Source organism: Lichenostomus cassidix, chromosome 2, assembly GCF_008360975.1.
Source record: "Lichenostomus cassidix isolate B80296 chromosome 2, HeHo_3.0, whole genome shotgun sequence".
NCBI classification, from domain to species: Eukaryota; Metazoa; Chordata; class Aves; order Passeriformes; family Meliphagidae; genus Lichenostomus; species Lichenostomus cassidix.
The window spans coordinates 100,892,669-100,909,644 of NC_139482.1; positions in this window are offsets into that span (position 1 = coordinate 100,892,669).

Below are 16,976 nucleotides of genomic sequence, written 5' to 3' on the forward strand. Positions count from 1 at the left end.
GCAAAGGGTGCAGAATCATAGAATGGCCTGGGTTGGAAGGGACCTTTAAGATCATCTAATTCCAACCACACTGCCATGGGCAGGGACATCTTTCACTAGACCATTTTGCTCAGAGCTCCATCTAACTTGGCCTTGAGCACTTGCAGGGATGAGGCATCCACGGCTTCTCTTCCAGAGGTAGGAAGGATTCATGGTTTTAAGAGAATTTGAAATCTACATGTAGGATGAATTATTTTGAACACCAGAGACATGGATAGCCAAAGCTGGTGGAGATTGGAGAAAATTTGGTCCCATTTTTTAAATTCTCACTACTATTTGTAAGCTTAGGAAATTCATCAAGGGAATGTGAAATTGGGGGTTACATTTAGGAAACCACTGCCCTGCAGGAATAATTTTCTCAACAGCTAATCTTCTTGAGCAAATGAGACTATTTGACAGTGAGGCTAAGTTTCCAAGAACAACAAAGAAACAAAAATTAAAAAAAAAACCCAAAAGGCCCAAACAAGCAAAGGAAAAAAACCCCACAAATAAAATGAGAACAAGAACCAATTTAACATTTTTCTTAATTGCCACTTATTTTCATAGCAAGAAAAACTGGCATTTCTTCAAACAAGTAGAATGGTCTAAACCTTAAAGCAAACAAAAAACATATCAATCTCAACACTTCTTGTGCATTATACTCACCCCACCTTTTTCTTACTGATTTTCTGTAATGCTGTAATTAGGTGTTTGAAGGGGCAATCTGCCACTGAGAGTGAAATAATCTAGCAAGTATGGCATCATAAGAAGACAATCTTTTTGGTTTGAGTTGGTTTTTTTATTCCTTAGGTCTTTCCCAAATCTGTGACTCTGATAGATCCTCAAGACTGCTGTGCTCTTCCTAAAGGGTTCAGGCCATGTTGTAGGCTGTTCCTGCACATTCATTATTGGTCGTTAGAGTAGCCTCAGTTCCACGTTATTTTGTGTTCTACCAACTCACTTTCAAACAAGGTAATTCAAGTAAATCTGTGCTGACCACTCTATTTCTCTACCTGCATATAGATATTCAGCAACATCAATATTTTTGGTCCTTCATTAAATGAACTGAACTGTGAATATCAGGCTTCAGTTGCATAGCCTTGAGTGGTTTGTATCATTTGTGCAGCAGACGAGCTTTTTCCTGATTAGTCCTCAGCTGCAGAGCACCCATAAATGTGAAGTGAATTCCTCTGTGTCTCCAGTCTGCCACCAGCCATTGCCACTCCTCCTTTTTATCTCTTGGCTATTCGTTGCAGTCATCTCAGTAAGCATGCATGGTTTTTTCATCTTGGCCTGTTCCTAGCATCCAGACTTTTCCTTCAGCGTCTGTTTTCAGCTTTCCTACACTGACATGCATAGTCAACTACTGAGTATCATAGAATCATTGAATTATTGAACCACAGGATGTCTCAAGTTGGAAGGGACCCATAAGGATCATGAAATTCAACTCCCAGCTTCTCACAGGACTAAATTATGTGACTAAAAATGTAATCCAGATGCTCCTCGAACTCTGACAGGCTTGATGCCCTGACCACTGCCCTGGAGAGCCTGTTCAGTGACCAACTGCAATCTCAGTGAAGATCATTATTTGAATGTCCAGTGTGAACTTCCCCTGATGCAATTTCAGTCTACGTCCCTCTTGTCTTGCTGGGCACCACAGAGAGATCAGCAGCTTCCCTCTGCTGCCCACCTTGAGGAAGCTGTAGACTGCCATGGGGTGCTCTCTCAGCCTTCTCTTGCTGAACAAACCAAGTGACCTCAGCTGCTGCTTGTCAGTCTTGCCCTTGAGGCCTTTCACTGTTTGGTCTCTCTCCTCAGAATACACTTCATAGTTTCATGTCCTCCTTATATTGTGTCCCTCAAAGCTGCCCCCAGCACTTGGGGTGAGGCTGCCCCAGCCCAGAGCAGGACAATCCCCTCTCTTGCCCTGCTGGCAATGCTGTGCCTGATACTCCCCAGGACATGTTTGTCCCTCCTGGCTGCCAGGGCACTGCTGGCTCATGTTCAACTTGCCATTAACCCATCCTATAGACCCAAAGCCTTGCCATTAGCCCAAAGCAGAGCAATAGGTTCTTGTTTGTCAAGGTCAAACTACAAATTTCAGGAAAAACCGAAGCATTTGGACAACGTGCGGTACTGCATAAATGGCTTTGTCATATCCTCTACTACTAGACTCCAAAAAGAGCAGGGTTTTTTCTTTTCCAAATAGCTGGGGTTGTATTTTCTCTAGAAAACAGACAATATCATCAATAGCTGCCAATGAAAAATTTTTCGAAATGGTGTTCTGAATTTTGCTGCTTTAAATCAGATGACATAATTTGTTGCTTGGAAGGAAGTTGAGGGAGACTGATGCTTTCATCTAGATTCCTTATTCTGAATTAAGATTGAATGCAATTTTAATTACATGCATTCATCTCAGATTAGTTTAATTTTTTTTTTAAGTTTTAAAAATGTATTTGTTCTTGGGGATAGAAGGTTTTGAGATCTGAGATGCACTGTTATAACATGGATCAATTTGACTGAGGGTGCAATTTTTAAAAACCAAAATACTGTTATCATTCACTATGTAAATGCTCTTAGTTTTATAAAGATATTTTTATTGGTATGGTTCGTACACTTCCCCTAAATGGGAGCCTTTATATTAAGTGTATGTGCATCAGTAGAATCTTTCCAACATACATACATAAGAATATACTGATATTAGTATATAAAAAGTTTTGGTGAAGCTGTGTAACTTTTGTAGATATCCTGGCCTGCACTTCAATTCATTTGTAAGCACAAATAAAAGATGAACATGGAGAAAAAAAACCCCAATCAAAAACTATCTCAAAAAGCAGAGAAAGAGATGGGATTTTGATTTCCTTGTAATTGTTTGGTGAAAAATAATCGATGTGCTAGTAGGTAGTGTAGTCTGAGTTGCAATGTTTTCATTACAAATTAAATTGGTATTGGCCAGCAGAAAAAAGGTTGGAGCAGAACTCACAGGGTTGCTACAGCAGCAGGGATGAAATAGAAAAACAGCTTCTATCCTCTTGAAAAGCAAAGAAACAAAAGGAAAAAAGAAAGTCCCTAAACCCCCTAACCTCTCATTTTATTAATAAGCATATGTATGGAAAAAAGGCCTATTTTAATACATGATTCAGCTGTGTTCTTAGGAGCAAACTATAGCTAGAATTTCCATCCCTCCTCTACATCCCAGACACTCTTAGGGCAGCCAACCCATGTGTTGGTGTTTAGAAATGTGAAGGGAGGCTTGCATCAATGTGGAGAGCTGTTTGGAGATGTCACTTTGTGTCTGTGCATTCAATTTCCACGGTTCAGCCTTTAGTATATATGTTCCCTATATGTCATCTGTCATGCCCCAGGCCTTACCTCTTTCTTTTCATGCAGGTTTTTTTTGCCTTCTGCTATGTGTTGTGCTCTTCGAGGTTTGCTCCAGGTGGAATTTCTTTCAAGAGAATTATTTAAAAGAAAATACATGAAGTATTCCTTTGGAGAGAGAGGGGGCAGAGCGGGGCTGGTTGGATAGATCAGCTTCCCTGGCTTGTCAAATCCAGTCTCTCTAAGCTTAAAGGATATTGATGGAATATTGACTGGCTGGTCACTGTTCCAGTGGAAGGAACTCTTGCTACTCAATTGACTACAGCAGTATAGTTAATTTGAGTATCTCTTTAATCAATCTTTCTCACAGGCTGTTCTGTGATACTTATGCCATCACATCTGAACTTTGCTACTGTTATTATTAATTTATCTTATCAAGACACATCTAAAGGCATACTGTTAGGCCCACATTACATGTGGGAAATTGAGGTCTTGGTATTTTTTGGCTGTGTTCTCTTTTAGACTGATTGGAAAAAAATTAGCTTGTTATCTTATGTGTTAAGTCTTTAAGATTCCCTTCATAAACTGCTTGGAATATACTATTTTGGAAAGGGTGGCAAAAAGATTTTTAAGACAACGGCTTAAAATGAGCACAAGACAGGGACTGGAAGCTTCCAATGCCAGAGTGGTCTGAAAGTGGGATTTCAAGGCTTCTGCTATAGTACATTGGAAAGTTTATAGCACTTTGGAAGAGTGATCCAAGAAATAGCAGTCTTGACCTATGCTGGGAGAAATGCCAAGCACAGGGGTATAGCTAACACCTCTCTTCCTGAGAGAGCTCAAAGTTTTAGAGTGCTTCTTCAAGGTGCGAAGCAGAATAACGATTCTCCCTCCCAGATTAATTGTCCTAAGACAATGTCTTATCAAATATAAATTAGCTCAGTGGCTTCTGTTAGATTCATTGCTCCTTTTTCTACCATATGAGCTTGTGAAAAGATGCCTACCTGCAACTTCTTTCTTTCTCTTGTATATTTTTTTAAAAGAAACAATTACCTTTTCTCCTCTGTTTTCAGAAACTTCATCAACTCTGAATATCCCTTCCCTTGCAAGTTCTGAGATCTGAAAAATAGCAATTTTGAGTGATTTCACACCCTGCTTTAGTTCATTAGTGTATTTTTCCCCTTATACATCAATATTAGGATTATTACATGCATGGGACATTTTTTATCCAGTGTCAACATGTCAGATTGAGTATGATTGAATCCAAGAAGAAAAAACCCAAAAATTAGGAAAAGTCCTACTGTAAATAACTCTGAACATTCTGTCAATTTTAAGCAGGTCTTCTCTTTGATTTCAGTGTGGAGTTTGGCCTCCCAACTGTACATGAAAATTTGAACAAAGACAATAAAAGGATTTTACATGAGAGAGGGACTTTCTTACTAGCACCATTAGTGTGAGATAATAGGCTGCATTCTGATCACTGTCACTTTTAAGTAGGTTTTCCTTTGACACATCTTGCACACAGAGAACAGCTTTACACTTGTAATCTGTGCCTTTCTTCATGCAGGAGTGAACAGCTTTCCACATTTTGGGAATGGGATTAACTTCTACACGTGCAGGGACTCTTGGGAGAACTGGAAGGAAATAAACAGGAGAAGCAGGCACTCAGCCTTCATTTTTAAACAAATTTGGAGATGCAGAACACCTAAATACCCTTTAGCTGTTGCCATGGGTTTGTGTGGTCTGCCATAGGAACTCTGGTCTGTCCTGTGAAGGTGAGCAGCTCCCTATCACCAGTGGAAGGCTGTTTTAGGATATTTTGCTGAGTTCCTTGGTTCACAGAAAAATGTTCATCAACACCTATTGAATCAAACAGATGCATACTGGTTTTTTGTTGAAGTTTTCAATAACATTCTGAAGTACACTAAAAATGTTCAGAGCAGTTTTCCTTATGCAAGCATGTTTACTTCAGTCCTGTTTCTAGCAATACTTCAAGTACAATATAGTTGCTATTGAAATGAGAAACTCAGTGGAGTGCAAAAAATAAATCCTGAAGATAAATGGACCTACAAACGAATTCTTAGATTAAAATTAAAGCCAATGATCCAGTAATCTCTGACTACTGTGATATGATAAAATGTGAAACAAACCTTCAAAGCAGGCAGTCTTATGGAGCTCAGCTTATTATAATAAGCTTGACTGACCAGGTTTTCTGCTTACTTCTTATTTCTACACTTTTCTTAACAATTTCAGAGAGCTATTAGTTTTCAAATTTTTGATTCTATTAAAGAGAAATAAACTCTGAGATTTGATAATCAATATTGCTAGTTATTGTGCTTAACTTGAAGGCCTTGGTTTTAAAATGGAAAGAATACAACTAGATGAAGTCATTAAAGTACTTTGCTCATTAAAGTACTCTCAAAAGGAGTAGCAGATTTTTATATACAATATTCAGTCTTTACATGGGTTGTCTTCATTGAAAGCAATGACTTTTAAAAACTCAAGAGTTTTTTCATTCTTGTATTTGTCTGTGAAATCCTAAAGGATAAATTTGCTCTAGATAAAGACCCAAATCCCAGAGAAAGTCAGAAATTACTAAGAAAGTGAACTGTTTATGCGTGTCAAGACCACTAGGTGCTGCCTATTCACTGCAGCAAATGTTACAGTCCCTTTTATAGTGAGTTAGAGGAATTATGTGAATTATTCATAGGATCAAACTGAATTTGAGGCCTTTTGCTTCCCACTGTAGTGTGAAGAACTGAGAATAAAGCTAAAAATATGGTAGAGGGCTTATGTTGTGTAATTAGGAGAAGCATTTCCCCGGCCACTTAGTGTTGAGCCCTCAATTACTGACATAGTGAATAAAAGGTATCAGGAAAATCCTGCAAAAATCCTTTACAGTGTTTTAAGAAAGGAAAACACAAAAAGGCCTCTCATATTCTAGTCTGACTGGCATAGGAGGGATTTACTGTCAGGCAATTACTGAAAATTGAAAAATGTAATTAAGGTTCACTTAAAAGTTTATAATCTCACTTTAGCCCTGATGCTCATTATCATCTTAAATACGACAACTATTGTTTTATAAACAACGTGTGAAGAGCTGAGTTCTTACAGTTAACACTCAATCCTTCCTAATGTATTTCATTACCTGCTAATTTTGTACATGAAACTGCAGATTAAGGACAAACAGGAACAGAAGAATAAAGTTTTTTCTGCATGGTTATAATAGAATAAAAGTAATGCAGATCTCTAGCTTTAAACAAGCCTGTCCAGGATAGTTGTAAATAATGCTTGAGAATGAAATGCCAACAGCAATCACAGCATATGAGTCACTTATCCACAGACAAATGGAAGCTCATGGCTGCATCAAATTTCATGGAAACAGTTGTGGTTTAGCTGAGCTTGACAAACCTGTATTTCTGTGTTCTACAAGATGGACTGCAGTATGAAGTTTTACACCAACTGTATGAAGTTAAACTAGGACACGTGCTGGATTCTGCACCTGGAGCAGGACAACTCTGGATGAATGTACACCCTGGGGAATGAGAGGCTGAAGAGCAGTGCCATGAAAAGGAACTTGGGGTTCTTGGTCTTTGGCAAGTTGAACATGAGTCAGCAGTGCCCTAGCAGCCCGGAGGGCCAGGCGTGTCCTGGGGAGCATCAGGCACAGCATTGCCAGCTGGGCAAGGGAGGGGATTGTCCTGCTCTGCTCTGGGCTGGGGCAGCCTCACCTCAAGTGCTGGGGGCAGCTTTGGGCACTGCAACATAAGAAAGATAGTAAACTATTAGGGAATGGAGGAAAAGGAGGGTCATGGGGATGGTGAAGGGCCTTGAGGGGAAGCTGTATGAGGAGTGGCTGAGGTCACTTGGTCTGTTCAGCCTGGAAAAGGGCAGACTGAGGGGAGACCTCATTCCAGTCTAGAACTTCCTTTTGAGGGGAAGAGGAGGGGCAGGCACTGATTTCTTCTCTGCAGTGACCAGTGACAGGACCCAAGAGAATGGCCTGAAGTTGTGTCAAGGGAAGTTTAGGGTGGACATCAGGAAAAAATTCTTCCCTGAGAGGGTGTTTGGGGACTGGAACAGGTTCCCCAGGGAAGTGGTCACAGCACCAAGCCTGATAGAGTTCAAGAAGCATTTGGGCAATGCTCTCAGGCTCATGGTGTGACTCTTGGGGTGTCTTGTGCAGGGCCAGGAGTTGGACTTCAGTGGTCCCTGTGGGCCACTTCAAACTCAGGACATTCTGTGATTCTGTGACTAGTCTGGAAATAAATATGGGACAAGAAATAGAATTAAAGAGAATTGTCTTTAATTGATAGATTGTCTATATTAACATATTATGATAAATGAAACACTGAAATAAAATATGCAGTATGCAGAAAGCAGGGTTATTGCTCCTATGTGTGTTTGATACTACTTTTTTCTAATTAAGAAGAGATGAAATTTCATTTTTCCTTTGACTCAAGTAGACCATTTTTTCAGTAGGAAGAATGATAGAGATGTGAAATTAATGTTGAAAAGCAGAACTGATCATTATCAAAAGTTTTGGAAAGATTTAGATAAAAAATTGCAAGAGTACAATTTTTCTCTTCATGTCAGTGAAATGACTAAGAATGAAGCTGTACCCACATTATTTTCAAGGTCTGAAAAAAAAGTAATGCTTGAGCAAACAATGCTATATGGAAAATAAGTAATCTAAGCAAAGAGATTCATCACTTTTGTAAAATATCTCTCTAGTAATACCTCATGTAAAGATTGTTGTAAGAGAACATATATTCAGGTGACAGAAAGCCCAAGGGAGCAATACCATGGTAAGGGCATGGGTAAGATTCTGAAGCAAAGTTTAGAAATCATAAATCACCTGCATGTTCAGCTTTTGCTTTCACCTCTCTTTATTTGCAAAATGCAAGTTATATATCCCAAAATGATGTTATGACCCAGAAAATTGAACGTGAATCAAAACACTCTCAATGTTCTATTTTTCAGTGGTAAATCCCATGTCCATTTAAGCTAATGAGAGGTTAGTTTTTCCCACCTCTAATTTCAGTATAGTGAAAATCCATCACATTTCATTTTAACCACTGTCTAGGAAGTGCAGGTTGCCACCAGTTGTGTGGAAGAGGCATGATATTCCTATCCCTGTTTCTGAAAGCCTTGTTTTTCACAGCCACTGCCAGGTTTGGGGCCATCCAGGCAGTCTTCTCTGCTGCTGATTTTCTGTCCCTTTTCAGAGCAAGAGACTTGGCATCAACTCTTCATACTGGCAACACTGTGTGATTTTCATTAAATACGGTCAAAACGAAAATGTTATGTACTGGAGGTGGGAAGTGTTGAGCTCGTCTGGTCCATGTCACTATTTTGTGGAGCATATTTTGATTTTACTGTTTCAGCAGTAAAAATGAGAATGATTTGGGGAACACTATAATGGCTTTTATCATTCCCTTCTCCGGGAGATATGCCAGAAAAACTGCTTTCAGTCATGTCTGAGGTATGGAAGAGGCACTGTGGCAGAGCCTGCCCCAGTGAACAGTGCCCAGCTGTGTGGGGTCAAAGCTTTAAATTCTAAATTCTTGAAAACCACCAGTTATTTAACGGTGTTATTTTCAGCTATGCATGACAAGCCTTACCAAAGGACCTGCTTAGTGAATGTCCCTACTCAGAAATTGGTGTGTAAACAGAAGACTTGTGTCTGATCACAGAGTTGCCCAAGTTACAAAATGCAGACCTTTAGTTGTAGGGAAGGTGTCTTCTTTGTGACAATAATGACAAGATCACCACAACAAATGTCTCATTTTCTGGATAGAATAGAACATTTACTCTACTTAAGGAAAGCAGAAAGGAGAATATCTGGTGGCATATTTTAAAACTAAATAAATTTATATCAATAATTCATGTGCTAATAAAGTTCTTCTTGAAATGATATTAAATAACACTAATTTTCAAATTAACTTGGAAGTCTGAGAACATGCCAGTGAGGATTTCCAGCACAGTTTTAGAGAAAGAAATTTGGGGATCTACTTATTTGCTTAAATCACATACAAAGTAAAAAAAAAGTTAATTTTTTAAACAATAACATCATGAACTTAAACTGTCAATAAGCATAATTTTGTGGAAAGTAGATCTTTCCAAAAAAATGGTCATATTTTTTTCTTTGTGAACTGTGGATCTGATGGAACAAGACAGTTGCATGGATATGGTAGTGTTGGATTTCTCTGGTGGGTTTGATGTAATAAAGCACATTCTGAAAAAATGGTCATGATTCTCATGGGACAACCAGTGTGCACAGCATATAGAATTAAAGTTGGATTAAAGAGGTCTTCAAATGCAGCTGATACCAGGCTGTCAGAGCTGGGTGCCTCGAGCAGGTTCTGAAGGGGTCATTAAAGTGCTTCAATACTCTTTTAAAAATCAATTGTGTAGATGATGATACAGAATCTTCGCCTGGATGGTTTAAAGATGACATAAAGATCGACCAGGGAGCATAATGAGTGCAAGTTGCTTTACAGAGAGGACCTCATTACCTAATTAAATGCAATTACAGGATCCAAAGATCTGTGATTCAGATGAGACACATCTATAACAAGGAGTCATTACAGTTCACAGCAAAGTCTTAGCAAGATTCTAAAGCAGGGCTACATCCTCTTGGCATGTGGTTTTGGCTATGCTGTCCACTGTATTCTAATTAACTCTTTAGGGGCTATCTCAGGCATGTCTGCATTGGATTGGATGCAGTTGGTTCCAATTGGATTGGATCTTGCTGACTCTCTGTCTCGGTAGATCAGTGACTCAAAGAATAGCTGAAAGTTCAGTGTAGGTGATCATCTCGAAATCAAACATTAAGGCTATGTTCTAGGAGGAAGGAGCAAAACAAAACAGGGAAGCGACTTTGCCAGTACACACATCAATAGCAACAGCATTATTTGAATACTGTCTGATTTTTTCATAGCTATGCTATGAAAAGCATGCAGAGATATGATTGAAAGATGCAGAAAGGTACAGGGCAATGTCAGCATGAGGTCTATAGATATCCCTGCTTGGTTTATTGACTCCTAACTCTTAGGGAATTTGAAAGAAAGCAGAATACATTTCCAGCAGTGGCTTGTGTTCATAGCTTCGCTTCCATAAATTCATTAGTTGCTTAGAGAAAGTCTGAGCTGAAAGCATTCAGCATTGTTTTGAGACGCACACCTGCCTGCTCTCCAGTCTGGGCACTGGGGCAGTTTCTCTCTTTAGGCAGATGGTGATCACTGTATGTCCCTTCTAAAGGAGATATTCTAGTCTAGTACAGACTATTCAGTTCTTCAGGGTTAACCCTATCATTGGTCCTTTTTCCTTGGGCTTTTCCTCCCCCAGTTGATTTTGAAGTGGTCCATATTCTGTGACTTTTTTAAATGAAAGCCTATTGGCTACCTGGGACAAATATCAGAAAAGACAAGAAAAGGAGATAACCTGAATAAGTCCTGCAGAAGCAATTGCATAATACTGTGGGTTTCTTTTTAAAGTTAAACCTGAATTATTTTAGAAAAGATGTTAATCATCATATACTACTCTAAAGACCCTCTATAATTACCTTTTCATTTTCACTGACTTCACTGATAGCAGAGGGTGGACCACTAATGATCTTTGGCTACATGGTGCTTTTTTCCTTTCAGTGAAAGGACAATAGATAATAACAGCTTATTAATGGACAAGAGAACAGTTATATATATATACAGGAAAAAATGTTAGGGTCTCATTCAAAGCTGCAAGGGGGAATTTTCAATGCATAGAGGCATTCTGTTTCATCAAAGGACTTGTTTTGTGTCTTTCCTCTGAACACTGATTCTTTAGATGCTCAGTGATATTTTGCATGCTGCCTTATTTTGTTATGTAGCAGTCTGAAAGGGTTTGCATCTTATGGAAGGAGAAATCTGCCAAAATTCAAAGATGTTTCTGATTTGGTTTATTGACTCTAGTTCAATTGAGTTGATAATTTTCAGTTAACTGCAGATTTGAAAACAGGAATTTGTAGTGTGATGTCAAATGTCCCTGCCACTGGAAAACTCCTGTAATCTGTCAACATCCCAGATGACATTTCCACGTGTACTTTTGCTATTTTTAAAGATCAGTTTTTTATATAAATTCAGTAGCAACAAATGTTTTTTGAATTTGAATGGTTTCCAGAATATTTTGTAAGTCTTGTGGCTGCAAAAAATCATGTATCTCATTAAGAGAGCTAGACACCTGTCTCCTGCTTTGATCAGTACATTGGGTGTTAGGAAGGGATAAAACTGTGCTGTGAATTGTAGCTATTTGTTTGCACTCCAAACCCTTTTAATTCTATTTTTTTTTAAGAAAGGGAAGAGAAATATGTCCTTTTCCCCAGTCTCTAACAAATACTGTTATGACTCAGAAGTGCAATTTGAGATTAGGTTATTTCCATTACAAAAGGAGCTTTTGAGAAGAGTGGATACATGGAAGATGCAAAACCACCAGAGTCTTTTTAGACAACAATTTCTGAACTGCAATAGACTGGTTTTTAAAAATTTTATTACTTGTTACTAATAAGATGCACCACAAGATGGCTCCCTAATAACAAAAATAATCACGAAATCCAGAGCTTGTTTTAAAAATACTACTGAGCTCTGAGTGGGAGCAAATTCACCAGCACAAACCTGTGTGTGGTGCTGTTGAGGCTGAGGAGAAACACTTTAACTACACGGACAAAGCCACATGGATCCTGTTTTTTTCCTGCAGGTTGTTATTTGCATGCAGGAAACAACTAGAATAAAATAGCATTCCCTTAAAAGTTCAACAGCAAATAGCCATGGCTACCCATGACAAGTCAAAAGTGTATTTGTTACACTGCTGCTGAGTGCAACAGCAGAAGAATTCAATGGCATTTTTAGCTAAAGAATAAGTTCAAAATAATTTATATTAAATTTTGTGTGAGAAAAAGCAAAACATTTGTTCTTAATTTGCAGAGTACTATTTTGTGCTCTACTATCCGATTGAAAGGAAGATAAGCATGTTCCATACTTCCATTTATTTGAAAAATGGTGCAGAGCTATTATTTGAAAACTTGCTTGTTGGAAACAAAACTTTGCATGTATGGAAAAATGAGGGGAGAAATTATGCATGTGGAGAATACATAGCAAATAAAATCAATAAATAATATCAACACCAACTTGTGTGCAGTAATAGTCTTAAGCAGGTACAGTCAGAAGTGTCCACTGGGAAAAGCCATCTCCCAGGAAATATGCACTGACTTTGCTGAAGGTGAAGCAACAAACTTGTATTCTTGTCTTTCATCTGATAAGTTACCATCAAAAAGCCATTTTCCTGCCTGTAGCAAAGGCTAAAACAAACTTCAGATTTTTTAAAGGCAGCATCTGTTTTTGGAGAGCCATTGGGTAGGTGTAGACAGTCTCAGCACAGGACATTTCATGCCCCAGGCAACCAAAAGGCAAAGAGACTAGTCTAACCTGACTAGTCTAGTCCAATCAAACACTCCTTGGAGCTTAAGTGCAAGTTTCCCAACCCAGTGGAAGAAACAGGGTCAGTATCTTGCTGAGCAGATCAGAACACACAGAACCAAGAGGAGAAATTTGGAAGTGGTCCTTAGCTGTTCCTCATGTGTTAGTCATGACTGACAGCTGCAATTCAGTAATTGCCCATATAAGCACTTAGGAATTGTATTAGGACAAAAACTAGCTTGAATTCACCTGTTTGAGTTTTCCCATAGATGGAGCACAAGAGCCCCTGAAGTCAGTTACCAGCTCTCAACCAGGAGTTATACATTATCCAATTCATAGCCAGGCAAAATAACAGATTAGTTTGAACTATCTTCAGCAGCTTGTTAAGATAACATGTCCTGAAATGAAGTGCTCCCATAGTCAGGCACAGAAGAGATGTGATGCTAGAATATCTTTTACCTTCCTTCTCAGCTGCTAGCCGCTGCCTCAGACCCATGCCTGACTGTGGAAAGGCTTAGGGAGTACTAATAAATCAAAGGCAGGCACAGATTTAATGTGTTAGTGGGTTTGCTGTGACTGAACTTGGGATAGAGAGCTTAGCCACAACCCAGTGTTATTATGGTTCTGATAGAGACCACTTCACAGAGGCTCGTGGTGCTTGTAATGAAATATAAGAGGATTACTGTTTTGGACAGAGATTTATATCTAGTCTTCCCAGCTCTAATAAGAAATGGTCCTAAGCCACATAAAATGGGATTTAAGACTTTCCTAAAGTTTAGTTGTGTTCTGAATGGGGACTTTGGTTCAAGAGAAGTATTTATAAACTTATGAATCCTGGAATATCTACTGTCTGAGATTCCCTAGCTCTCTCTACAGCTCCCTGTGGAGCAGTCCAGCAAAATTACTGTGATGAAAGTTCTGCCTTGCAATTCCTCAGCCCTAACCCTGTCCATGTTTCTTATAAAGGGTTCTTGTTGCTGAGCTGGGCTCTTTGGTTACTGTCGTTCAGATACTGTCCAGGTTACACCACCTTCAGGGGTGAGCTAAGGTCACAAACAATGCCAAGAGAGTGCCCTCCTAATTTGTTATGATGTGACCATTGTTTGATTGCACTTGTAAAATCACAGGATTGGCTGTGTCTGTTGATTGACACCAACTGAGATGACGTATTAGACACTGAAATGGCTGGATTAAACTGGAAGTCACAGCTGATTCCTTCCCTTAGATCATCATGATCACACTCTTCATTGGAAGGGTAACCTCCAGTTACAATGTGTTGCAAAATTTAATCTGATGAAAATGGCCCATTTTTGGTGTAATGGAACAAAAAAGGAACCTTAAATCTGTGGAATGGACCAGCCAGATTATGTCCACTGTTACAGAATCACAGAATGGTTGAGGTTAGAAGGTTCCATCCCTGGAAGTGTTCAAGGCCAGGTTGGATGGGGCCCTGAGAAATCTGATCTCATGAGTGACATCCCTGCCCATGGTGGGGGGGTTAGAATGAGATGATACCCAAGGTCCCTTCAAACCCAAGCCACTCTATGATTTTATGATCTTCTGGTCCAACCCCCCTGCTCACTCATGTCTAGTCAGGCCTTGAATTTCTCCACAGATGGAGTATCCACAACCTTTTGGGGCAACCTGATCCAGTGTTTGGCCACCTTTTTGGTGAAAAAGTGTTTTATTATGTTCAGATGGAATTTCATGTGGTTTAATTTTGGCCTCTGACTCTTCTTCAGTCACTAGGCACCACACCCAAGAATGAGGCCACGTCTTTTTTACTGCCTCCCATAAGATATTTATATAAACTTATAAGTTAGCCCTGAGACTTCTCCAGGCTGAGTAGTCCCATCTCTGTCAGCCTTTCTTCATATGAGAGATGCTGGCATCTGTTCATCATTTGAGTAGCCCTTAGCTAGACTAGCTCTAGCAAGTGAAAATCTGTCTCATACTGGGGAGCCCAGAAGTGAACTCAGCATGCCAGGTGTAGTCTCTCCAGTGCTGAATATGCAGGGAGAATCACTTACCTGTTGGCAGCACTCTAATGCAGCCCAGGGCACTGTTGGCCTTTTTGTTGCCACAGGGGTGCACTACTGGCTCAGGGCCAGCTTGTTATCCACCAGGAAACTAAGGTCTTCCTTGGCAAAGCTGCTTTCCAGCCTCTTCTTGCCAATGTATGCTGCTGCATGGAATTATTCCTCTCTGTATGTGTTCTGTACTTACCCTTGTTGAACTTCATGAGATTCCCCTCTGCCCTGTTCTCCTGTCAAGGTCCCTCAACAGTGGCACAACCATCTGGTGTATCAACCACTCCTCTTTTTTGTATCATCTGTGAACCTGCATTCTGCCCCATCACTGAGGTCATTCATGGAGGTGTTCAACAGTATTGGCCCCAATATTGAGCCCCGTGACTTGTGCCAATAAGCATTTGCCTCCAACTGGACTTAGGGCCACAGATCACAAAGCTCTGGACCTGGTCATTCATCTGCCTTCTAATGCACATCACTGTCCACTTTTCTGACCTATATTTTGTCAGCTTGTCCATGACAATGGTACAAGATTTGATCTTGAAGTCTTTACTCAGGGTAAACAGAATCCACTGCTCTCCCCTTGTCCACTGAAGTAGTCACATCATTGTAGAAGGCTATCAGGTTGGTCAAACCTGAAAACCTGATGTTCTTCCCTTTGTAACTCCTTGCTGACTACTCCACATAACCTTCTTGTCCTTCATATATTTGGAAATGCTTTCCAGAAAGATTCTCTCCCATGCCTTTACAGAGACTAAGGTGAGACTGACTGGCCTGTATTTCTCTGGATAGTTGTTCTTGGCTTCTTTAAGGTTGGAGTGATATTTTCTCTCTTTCAGTCTTGAGTAATCTCTCCCAGTTGCTATAACCATTCAAAGATAATCAAGAATGTCCTTGATTATAAGCCAGCTCCCTCATCATGAGTGCAGCCTGTCTGCCCCTGCAGTTATCTACATCCACTTGGTTCTAGTGCTCCCTAAACTGTTCCTCTTCCACTAGGGTAAGTCTTCCTTGACCCAGGTCTTCCCTCTGGTCTTAAGTGCCTGGGATTCCTGAAGGATGATTTTCCTTGTAGAGACTGAAGCAAAGAAGGCACTGAGTACCTCAGCTTGCCCATATCATTCATCACCAGTTCCCTTGATTAATTTGGCAGTGGGGCCATGTGTTCCATAATCTTTATGAACTCGTAGAATCCTTTCTGGTTGTCCTTCACATCCCTTGCTAGACCCAACTCCAAGTCAACCTATATAAGTCAGACTCCATACTCCTCCTGGGATGTCTGCCTCTGCTTCTACCCTTTACACTTACCTGACATAGCCATGTACCTGCTAAAAATGTTTCAGCAGACATGGAGATGAGCAACAGGATTCTTCATTCTCTGTCAGCCCTTTGCAAGACAGATTGTGCTGAGTTTGTCAGCTTCTCCTTTCATTTGCACCTATAGGCTTAGCATGGCTTTCACACCTAACTGCTGTCAGCAGCTTCTGTCCCAGAGAGTGCAGCATCACTGGACTTTTTTGCCTTTTGCTGTATATTTAGAAGAACAATGCATTTTTAATGCATAAAGGATAAGGATAAAGAACATAATAAATATATTGCCTATGTTGTTTCATTTATTTCTATTTAACAATTTGTTATTGAAACTTAAAATGACAAAAGGGACTTAAATGGACAAAAGGGCCAGTTGGAATATGCAATATGCTGTATTGCTCTTTGGCAGATGATGTTTTGGGATGCACAGGACACATTATCATTGCAGTTAGTATGCCATGGAGTTAACTGGGGAAAATGCCACACAGAAGAAATCTCTTGATCTTGTTCTAGGTTAAAATTCACAAAAGTTTGCAGATTGAAATGAAGGAAAAATGTATTTTAAATTTTTTTTAAAGGATTAAACTATGGAACATTAATAATGAAAAAGTAACAATGCTTTGGAAATGGATATGTAACAACATACTCTGTGCATTCTCAATAGTTAGCAATTTGAGTAAATTAATTACAAATGAAAATAAAACACAATAAATTTAATCTGTGGTGTTCAAATGTTTCACAAGCTCTATTGTGAGTTTTACACTCTGTGACTCAAGTTATAATACTTGAAAGTCTTAAGTGATAAAACACAAAACAGTGGCTCATACAGAACATAGAAATTGCA